Source organism: Pseudonaja textilis, chromosome 3 (assembly GCF_049901715.1).
Source record: "Pseudonaja textilis isolate UNSWEBS1 chromosome 3, rPseTex1.2, whole genome shotgun sequence".
NCBI classification, from domain to species: domain Eukaryota; kingdom Metazoa; phylum Chordata; class Lepidosauria; order Squamata; family Elapidae; genus Pseudonaja; species Pseudonaja textilis.
The window spans coordinates 106,147,224-106,158,273 of record NC_141992.1 but is presented as its reverse complement, the minus strand read 5'-3'; positions in this window follow the sequence as shown (position 1 = coordinate 106,158,273).

The following is an 11,050-nucleotide window of genomic DNA, read 5'->3' as shown; positions in this document are numbered from 1 at the left end:
TTTTAGTAGCAACAAGAACGAATACTTCATGTAATCCAGCTACTGTATTTCATATTTCCACTGTAATATTGTAGATAATCCCCACTTAATTTTAGCAAACATGATCAAATTAGTTAAGCAATAATTGAAAGGAAAAGTATTATACATGAGAAATATACATTCAGGAAAGAACAGTAGGGACAATAAAAATATTGCTGCAACCCAAATGCAAGTTTGATCACACCTTAGAAAAAATACCCCTTCTTGTGGTTAGATGGGACCTGCTCAACTCCACTTTATAAACAATACTCCCAAGTAGTAGAAAATAGCTTATTCGCTTCTCTCAGGGCTATTGCCCTCTTACCAAAAGCTGCAAAGCTTTTGGAGTAGAAGAGAAAATAATAATCACAAAACAGTACAGATAAATAGTTTGCAATCAACACTTCAAATGGATAAGAGTCTGAGAAGAGGCACACATTCTCCGCATGCCATTGCAGTAACATTTGGTTGCTGCTGTCACTTTTGAAAGAAGTGTATTCTCTTCCTTGAGTTAAAGTACCATTCTTCCAGGAAGAAAATACCATGGCTTTTGTATTTAACAAAATCAAGAGAGTGAGAAACTGTTGCTAGAGTATGCACATCTGCAAGGACATTATCATTATTGTGGAAATGATCTGACCAATAGTTTGGAATTTAAATACCAAATCATGAGTTTAGGAAGAGATTAACAGCAAGAAACATAGTTCTTTCAGCAGCTATCAACAGGCTGTGGGGTGGGAATTTTCCCATTGCTTTTTGAACAGTATAATGCTCCAGTGCAATGCAATTGTACTGTATTATAATAGATTAATATTATTATAGTTGGTCACATATTCAACCAGATGTTCAGACTGAATTTGGCATTTTTATCCACCTATCAAGTCCTCCCCAAGGACCTGGGATATGTAGATGTGGATGTTTGATGGTGTTAAAGGTATCTGAAATGTTTGATGGTGTTAAAGGTACCTGAAAACAATATTGAGTGATTATGAGCAGCTAAGCAAGAAAGTAAAGGAATTAGGTACATAAGTAGTTTTTTCATCTGCGCTGTCAATGAAAGATTAACATCCAGTAAGAGAACAAAGGATTCTAGAAGTGGAACCACTGGCTAAAGGGTTGGTGTCACCAAAGGACTTTGGATTTTTTTAAAATAAACTTTATTCAATTTTCCAACAGTTAAAAAAACCATTAAAAAGTACAATTGTATCGACATTGAAGACATCATTTACATTTCTTAATCATATTCTTAATTTTCTATTACATTATTATTATTACTTATTACTTTTCCTATTAATTCATTATTCCTTACTCCTTATATATACCACTTGTTACATAGTACATTTTCTATTAATTCTACATTCAGTATTTATAACTTTATATCCTTTAATTAATTACAGTGTTACTTTTCTTTCTATTCTCAAACCATGTATACCAGGCATACCAGACTGAATAGTATATCAATTTATTTCTATCCTTTAACTCTAAAGTCAGCCTGTCTCCACAGTCTAGAATTTTCCTTATCACTGCTCCCTCTTGTGGTATATCTCCCTGTTTCCAGTGCTGTGCATATGTAATCCTAGCAGCAGTTGTTATGTGTAAAATAATATATCTATCAGTTTTACTATATTTTCCTTTTATTATGCCCAATAGAAACAGTTCTGGTTGAAATTCAATTTTTGGTATTTCTTCTAACCATTTTCAAATATTACTCCAATATTTTTTTTCCTTCTGGGCAGGTCCACTACATATGAAAATGTGTTGTGGCTCCGGGCTTGGATTCAGCTCCTGTGACTGATATGAGTTCAAGTGAGGAGGTCATGGCAGAAAAATATGAGCCGGCATGGCTCAGTGATTGGACTGGTAACCAGGATGAGGAGATGGACGTGACAAAGGATGACAGACCTGATGTATTAGAATTGTCAGGACCTTTGACCTCCTCTGGTTCCTTATCTGATCAACAGCCGGGAATGGCTGACAGGGAAGTTTTGAGAGTCTTCTAGTGGAGGTGAGAACTTGGAATATTTGTGGTTAAATGTAAAAAACAGAAGACATTTGAGAAGGCAAAATCAGCTGGAGCGAATGAGGAGAGCGAGTCAGTAAATTAGCACGTTGCCTCAATGAGTATAAAAGGACACAGCTGGGCTGGTACATTTTGCCAGGAACAAAGTGACTATTTGAGTGAGGACGTTACAGCAAGAAGTTCTGAGACTGGAGATTTATTGCCAGGACTGGTTTGCCAGACAGAGTAAAGATTTATGCTGTGGTTTCTGCCAGCCGTTATCTTGTAAGACTTCTTTCCGTTTGATTTAATTGTAAAACGGCTGCTTTCTGTTTTGTTCGTTTGAATTTTGAAGGGGAGTCATAACATTATTGTTCCTGGCCACAAACAAACCATCTTTAAAGCAAGATAGATTCAAATCAACTGCAGCGTTTGGTAGAGCAGCAACAACAACAAATTAATCAGCTACTGCAAAGCAATGTGACGCTTCAGAATCAGATAACACAATTGCTGAATTATGTTTCCAGCTTACCAAGCCCTGCTGCTGTTCCCCCTGCCCCTCCTGTGAGGAAAAGCCCAGTATCCATGCCGGAGAAATTTTCTGGGCAAATGGACAGGTTCCCGGCATTTATGGGTCAATGCCAATTGTTTATCTCTCTGAGGCCTGAAGACTTCCCAACCGACCGGTCTAAAGTAGGATTTATGATCAGTTTATTAACCGGGCAGGCTGCTAATTGGGCTACTCCCTTGTTAGTTCAAGATAGCCCATTGTTGAACAATTTCCAGGGTTTTCTCCAACAAATGATGATTGAGAACCCAATTAAAATACAAACTGTGGACAGACGGTTACGGGACATTTCCTGACAATTTCGTTTGCTGTGTATGGACTCTAACTGGAACGAACCGGCTCATATGGCTGCATTCCAGGAAGGCTTGTCTAATGCCATCAAGGATGAGCTGGTCCATGCAGAGCCGGCTTTAACTTTGGATGCATTGATAGTTCAGTGCTTACGAATTGAAGCTCGTTTACAGCAACGTGGACGCAAACGGCTCGTTATTGAACCATCTTCGTTTTCTCGTGCACAACCCACGCCACTGAGAGTTTTCCAACCCACGGTTAATGCTGAGGAGCCGATGGAGTTAGGCGCACTCCGCCCTCGCTTAACGGTGTGAGAACGTTCGAGAAGGTTCCAGGAAGGCTTGTGCCTTTATTGCGGGGGTCCGGGACATTTTGCAAATTCCTGCACTCGGAGAAGGACTCGCAGACCTGTGCCTGAAACCACTCCTGGCCCGTCGGGAAACGGGGTAGGCCCGACCTCAGGGAAACCTTAGGTCGGGCACATCCTCCACCCCCATCCCAAATTGCCGAAGTAAATCCTGGTCCTCCTCGGCATTTACTTTTGGACACTTGTATCTTCTTACAGTCCCAGACGGAAGGAATTCCTGCCGTTGCGCTGGTGGATTCAGGGGCTACAACCAGCTTTATGGACTGACATTTTGGAATACCTTTGATTCCTGTGAATCCACCCATTAAGGTGGAAGCTGTAGATGGGCGTGAACTCAAGTCATGACCCGTTCGCTGCGCTACTCAGCCAGTGCGTATGCTTATTGGGGATCATGAGGAGGCGATAAGTTTTTATGTCACCTCGAACCTCCATCTCCCTTTGGTGCTCGGAATGTCCTGGTTGCGTTTGCACGATCTGTTGGTGGCTTGGTCGCAGAACGCCATTTCTTTTCCAAGCCTACAATGTGTGGACCACCCGAGGCATGTTTGCGCTGGCCAAGATATCGCCGCTCCTGCTGTCTCAATTCCTTTGGAGCTGTCGGACTTCTCCGATGTTTTCAGCGAACAGGAGGCAGACTGATTACCCCCACATTGTGCTTATGATTGTCCCGTGGACCTGATACCGGACGCTCCATTGCCAAAGGGGAGATTATACTCCATGTCGGAGCCCGAGTTGGTTGCACTCTGAGAGGTTTTGGATAAAAACTTAGCTCGGGGATTTATTCGACCCTCGTTGTCCCTTCTTTCGGCTCCCGTTCTTTTTGTTAAGAAGAAGTCGGGAGAACTGCGTCTCTGTTGTGATTATAGACAACTGAACTCTATCACCGTGAGGAATAGCTATCCCTTACCGCTCATTCCAGAATTGATGGAGCAGTTGCGGGAGGCTACTATCTTCATTAAATTCGATCTGCGTGGGGCCTACAACCTGGTTTGGATGCGCAAGGGGGATAAGTGGAAGATGGTGTTTGGCACTCGTTATGGTCATTTTGAGTAGACCGTCATGCCATTTGGTCTAACCAACACTCCCGCTGTACTCCAGCATTTGATGAACGACATTTTTCGGGACATGCTGGATCGGTTTGTCGTGGTGTATCTGGATGATATTTTAATCTACTCTCGGTCCAGGGATCACCACCTTCATCAGGTCCGTCAAGTGTTGCAGCGTCTTCGGGAGCATAAGCTCTATGCCAAACTGGAGAAGTGTTTCTTTTTTCAGTTGACGATAGAGTTTTTAGGGCACATCATTTCTCCCGAGGGCATTGCTATGGACCCTTAAAAGGTTGAGGCATTGTGTAGTTGAGAAGCCCCTCGTCGAGTCAAGGACGTCCAACGTCTTTTGGGATTCGCCAACTACTATCGGACTTTTATCCCGGACTTTGCTAAAGTAATGGACCCCATAACTCAGCTCCTCCGTAAGAAGGTCCCGTTTGTGTGGGGGCCCCCGCAACAACAGGCTTTTGACATTTTAAAGAAAACGTTTGTAGCCGAGCCGATATTGAGGCATCCTGATCCGAATCGTCCATTTGTGGTCGAGACAGATGCCTCTAATGTCGCTATCGGAGCGGTACTGTTACAAGCTTTGAAGGATGGCGCGCCTCTTTTCCCATGCGCATACTATTCTAGGAAGCTCACAGCTTCAGAGCGCAACTACACCATCTGGGAAAAGGAGTTGTTGGCCATTAAGGCTGCTTTTGAGACCTGGAGACATCATTTAGAGGGGGCTCGGCACAAGGTAGAGGTTCGGACAGATCACTGAAACTTGGAACATTTGACCACAGCTAAGAAATTGAACCAACGCCAGATTCGGTGGTCGTTGTTTTTTGCCAGGTTCAATTTCTCCGTTACTTATGTTCTGAGTGGACAGAATCGGAGGGCAGACGCATTGTCTCGGAAGCCCAAGCTCCTGAGGATCCTCTTCCTCTACGAATGGTGTTACCACCAGAATCCTTGGCCGTATTGCAAGATCCAGTAGACTTGCGGGCTCGCATACGAGAGGCGCAACGATTGGATGCGTGGACGCAGCAGAGACGGGGGGACGTCGGACCTGATTCTCCATGGTCCATTGAAGAGGACTTGCTCCGACATCGGGGTTTATTATACGTACCTACCAGGTCGTTGAGAGCTCTCATCATGACACAATGTCATGATGACCCCGTTGCTGGCCATTTTGGATTTTATAAAACCTTGCATTTGGTCACCCGGACTTTTTGGTGGCCTCGGGTTCATCACAGATGTGTTCTCTTACGTTGCTTCCTGCGTCCAGTGTAGGCAAGCAAAAGCGGCATCGGGTGTGCCCCCTGGACTCCTCCAACCATTGCCGACTCCGGGCAGACCATGGGGAGCGATCTCCATGGACTTTCTCACGCATTTACCATCCTCGTCGGGCTTCACGACGGTGCTCGTGGTAGTTGATATGCTGACTAAAATGGCTCATTTCATTCCCTGTCGGAGATTACCTTCATCCCGCACTACGGCTCAGCTATTTTTACAGCATATCTTTTGTCTGCAAGGACTGCCAGATAGAGTGGTTTCTGATTGTGGGGTTCAGTTTACTGCGCAGTTTTGGAAACAGTTAATGGCAGCGCTACAAGTTCAGGTGTGCTTAGCGTCAGCGCACCATCCCAAAACTGATGGCGGGACTGAGAAGGTGATTGGCATTCTTACCCAATATTTGAGGTGTTTTGTTAATCAGCGACAAAGCGATTGGGCGAAATACCTCCCATTGGCAGAATTCGCTTTTAATAACTCGCAGCACACCTCCACTCGGGTAACACCATTTTTCGCAAATGTAGGTTATCATCCGCACTTCTTCCCATTAACTTGGATGGATTCACCGGTTCCTGAGACACAAGATTTTCTGGAGGAACTACAAGCGGTCCACTGTTTAGTAAGACAACAACTTGAACGAGCGAAAGAGGACTATAAACGGTTTGTGGACTGGTCACGAGCACTGCCTCCATTAGCTGTGGGTGACAAGGTGTGGTTGTCCATGAAATACCTTTGGATCGATTGCCCAATTAGGAAATTGGACCATCGTTTCATCGGTTCATTCCCAATTGAGGCGTTATCAACCCTGTGGCATACCGGCTCACCTTACGCGCCCATGCGTATTCACCCTGTATTCCATCGCTCTCTTTGGTTCCTGACTCCCGGACTGTCCTCTGCGTGCTCCAGCTGGTACGACTTCCCCATCAACACCCCGTGAGGAGGCGGAGGTTGATGACACGGTGGTCAGCGTTACTGATTCGCGTTGGCTCAAGGGTCGTTTCCAGTATTTAGTTGGGAGGAGAGTGGATGACTCGGAAATTTGCTCATGGATGGATGCGTCTGCAGTTCATGCTCCAGACATCATTCAGGACTTTCATGAATGTTTCCCTTCGAAACCGCATCCGGATCGTCAGACCCGGGGGAAGGGCCCTGCGGTGAGGGATAGTGTTGTGGCTCCAGGCTTGGATTCAGCTCCTGTGACTGATATGAGTTCAAGTGAGGAGGACATGGCAGAAAAATATGAGCCGGCATGGCTCAGTGATTGGACTGGTAACCAGGATGAGGAGATGGACGTGACAAAGGATGACAGACCTGATGTATTAGAATTGTCAGGACCTTTGACCTCCTCTGGTTCCTTATCTGATCAACAGCCGGGAATGGCTGACAGGGAAGTTTTGAGAGAGTCTTCTAGTGGAGATGAGAACTTGGAAAATTTGTGGTTAAATGTAAGGAACAGAAGACGGTTGAGAAGGCAAAATCAGCTGGAGCGAAGGCAGAGAGCGAGTCAGTAAATTAGCACGTTGCCTCAATGAGTATAAAAGGACACAGCTGGGCTGGTACATTTTGCCAGGAACAAAGTGACTATTTGAGTGAGGACGTTACAGCAAGAAGCTCTGAGATTGGAGATTTATTGCCAGGGACTGGTTTGCCGGACAGAGTAAAGATTTATGCTGTGGTTTCTGCCAGCCGTTATCTTGTAAGACTTCTTTCCATTTGATTTAATTGTGAAACAGCTGCTTTCTGTTTTGTTCGTTTGAATTTTGAAGGGGAGTCATAACAAAAATATGTACCCCATTCATTCTTGCATTTCCAGCATTCTGGGTTTTGGTTTACAAACATTTTTACCAATCTGGCGCAGGGTAGTTGCCACCTATAAAACATTTTGTACATATTTTCTCTGTATGCTGTAGATAACATTAGTTTATAATCTCCCCCCCCCCATTATTTCCCAATGTTCCAATTCTATATTATGTCCCACATTTTTCGCCCTTGCTACCATCATTTCTTTAACTACCTCTTCTTCCATTTTAAAGTTCAGGGGAAAAAAAAAATTAGATATCATCTTTTTCTCTGTTCCTTGGATAATTTTATCTAATTGTTGTTTGTCTATATAAAATCCATATTCTTCCTTGTCCTTTCTATACCTTGCCTATACCCCCATATAGGACCACCAGTCAATGTCTATATTTTACTGTTTTAACTCCTGTATTGTTTTTAATCTTCCTTGTTTATTGAGCAAATCCTTGTATTTCCTCATTTTAGCCAGTTCCATTGTGTTTGGGTATATTAATACCTCCATCATTGACAGCCAACTTGATATTTTAGTATAGTGGTTCTTCTTGATTTTATTCCATACCTGGATAAGTGCATCTCTAATTTGGTGTCTTTGAAAGTAGGTGTGTTGTTTGTTTTTCCCTTCCAATAAAAAACTATGTGTGATGACCCAGGGTGGGATACAAAATAAACCCAGCCACAAAAAACAGGTGAAGCCCCTTTTATTCCTTCACTTTGCTTCCAAGCTCCAAATAACCTTGACTGGAGACAAAAAAACTCCCACACAAGCAGTTACAAGAAGGAGGATATGCCATTTAAATTAAAAATGCCGTTTAAATTATAAAGAGTAAAAAACAACACAAACCAGGCAAGATAAGGGCTTGAAAATGTCCATGGATATCAGAACACACACTGGGACAGATGCCAAACTCAGAGATTAACAATAAACTAGAGATACTTCCACACTTTGTTTCTAGCACTCACCAGTATGCATGTCCATCCTCTTATCCAATTGTCACAGCTGCAGCCCATGAAGAGGATCAAGGCCCTCTCCTCCTGAGTTGACCACATCTCTCCCTTATCCTTTCCTTCCTGCATGCCCTAGGATGGAGAGGGGAAGGGCCTGGGTCCTCCTCTGACTGCCCAGCTGGCCTCTGCCCCTCCCCAGCCTCCTCCACAACCTCTGGGGCCACACTTCCACTCCCTGTCAGCTGTTCCTCCTCTCCCTCAGAGTCAGTCTCCACCAGGGGCATGACACTATGCCACCCTCTTTGCAGGTCATGTCCTTCTATTAATAATATCCTTTTATTCTCTAAGTTGATCCAATTTTATCCATACCATAGCTGCTGCCTGATAGTATGTTTCCCAATCTGGAAGTAGGACTTTGGATTTTTAAAAAGTTTGTTTATCAAACATGTACAAGATAACAAGTATAGGTATGAACATCAACATGAACAAAGGAAGTAAATACAGATAAATGGGGACAGTAAGACAGGGATGGTAGGCATCCTGGTGCACTTATGCACTTCATGGACCTCTTAGAAATGGAATCAGATCCATGGTAGACAGTTTGAGATTGAAGCTGAGAGTGTTTGAGGCTGTAACAACAGAGTCGGGTAGAGCATTCCAGGCATTGACCACTCTGTTGCTGAAGTCATATTTTCTGTAATCGAGTTTGAAGCGGTTTACCTTGAGTTTGTATCGATTGTTTGCCCGTGTATTATTGTGGTTGAAGCTGAAGAAGTCATTGACAGGCGAGAAGTTATAGCAGACAATTTTGTGAACTATGCTTAGATCAGACTGCAAGCGATGCAGTTCCAGATTGTCCAGGCCCAAAATTTTGAGCCTGGAGGCATAGGGAATCCCATTGTGAGTGGAGTCGAGTACTTTTCTTGAGAAATACCTTTGAACTCACTCAATTGTGTTAACGTCCGATATACAGTGCATGTTCCAGGCGGATTTGTATTCGAGAATTGGTCTGGCAAAGGTTTTGTATGCCCTAGTTAACAATTCAATGTTGCCTTGCAAAATAAGGTTAACAATTCTTAAAGCCTTTTTGGCAATGCTGTTACAGTGAGTTCTGGGGCTTAGATCGTTTGAGTTAAGTACTCCTAGGTCCTTGACAGAGTGAGGGTCATCAACAAGATTGCTTCTCCTAACTTGTATTTGGTGTTCTGATTTTTTTTTTTTGCCAATGTGTAGGACAGAGTATTTGTTAGTTGAAATTTGGAGTTGCCAATTGCATGACCATTCTGACACATAGTCAAGGTCGCTTTGTAGAGCAGCAGCATTGTCAGTGGTATTAAATAATTTTACGCCATCAGCAAAGAGGATGCAGCTGCTTTTAATGTTGTCACATAGGTTCATTGATGTAAAGTAGAAAGAATGTGGTCCTAAGACATGCCTTGGGGGACACCGCTATTAACTGGTGCTGGATTTGAAAGGGCCTTCTCTATTTTGACCATTGTTGCCTGTTTGATAGGAACATGGCTATCCACGTGCAGGGGTCCGGAGATGCCATAAGAACTAAGTTTCAGCAGTAGTTTGTCATGCAGCACTGAATCAAAAGCTTTGCAGAAGTTATGTAAATTGCATCTATTGCTTTACCCTGGTCTAGATGTGTGGTCCAAATGTTTCTGCAGTGTATGAGTTGAAGATTACTGGACAAATTATTCCTGAAACCAAGCTACTTGTTAGAAAATAGGTTATTTGTTTTACAGGTGATGCAAACAGTGAGATTGGTCTGTAATTTTCTACTAGACTAGGGTCTTCCTTTTTAAAAATAGGTATGAGCGTGGCTAATCACCATAAGTCAGGCAGTTCTGAAAGATACTTCATATTGTGCTTAGAGGTTCAGCTAGCGCAGTGGCAAGGTTTTTCAAAAAGTAGGCACATAATCCATTAGGGCCAATAGATAGGGATGGCTTTAGGTTACATAGTTCTGTTTCAACATTAACTGCTGCAAAGTCACTATGTAGTAATTCTTTACAATTTGTTGTGATGTGACTAGGAAATGGGGGGAAGTAGCCATTGCTGTTGACAAAAAGTGAACTGAAGAATGTATTAAAGAGGTTGGCCTTTACAGCTTTATCATTACAGTCTTCCCCGTTAGGCCCTTTTAGGGGTAGGATAGATTTTGAGTCTTTAAGTTTGGCTTTAATGACATTATGGAAGGCTCAGGAAGGGTTGGAGTTTAACAGTTCTTCCTCTTGCAATGGTGATTGGTACATTTGGTCTTTATCTGGTGGCATAAAGTTTTGTAAAGGTTTGAAAGTTAGCTATGTAGCCAGTTTTGTTTGCTCATTAAAGAGATTTTTTCTTGGATTGTAGATTTCTTATTGATATGGGTAATTTGTTTTTATTTTTGGCTTTAGGGGTTGTTTTTGGTACATATAGATTAATGACTCTATTGACTTTAAGCAAAAAGTGTTATAATGGTTTTCTGCAGTATTACAACCTGTGAACAGGAGGTGCCAATCAAGAGATGTGAAGTCGGCAGCTATGAGATCATAATTGGCTTTTTTATAGTTATAATTTGGAATCCCATCATTATGATCTGTCAGAGTATATTCATGAACTAGAATAGAGCATGGTAACAAGATCAGCCAATGAATAGGCATAGCAACTAAGTCAGCCAATGAGGACTGTTTGAAAACTGAAACTAGAAGTAGTCTAGGTGTGGCTCTATATTAAGCTCTGCAGCTCTG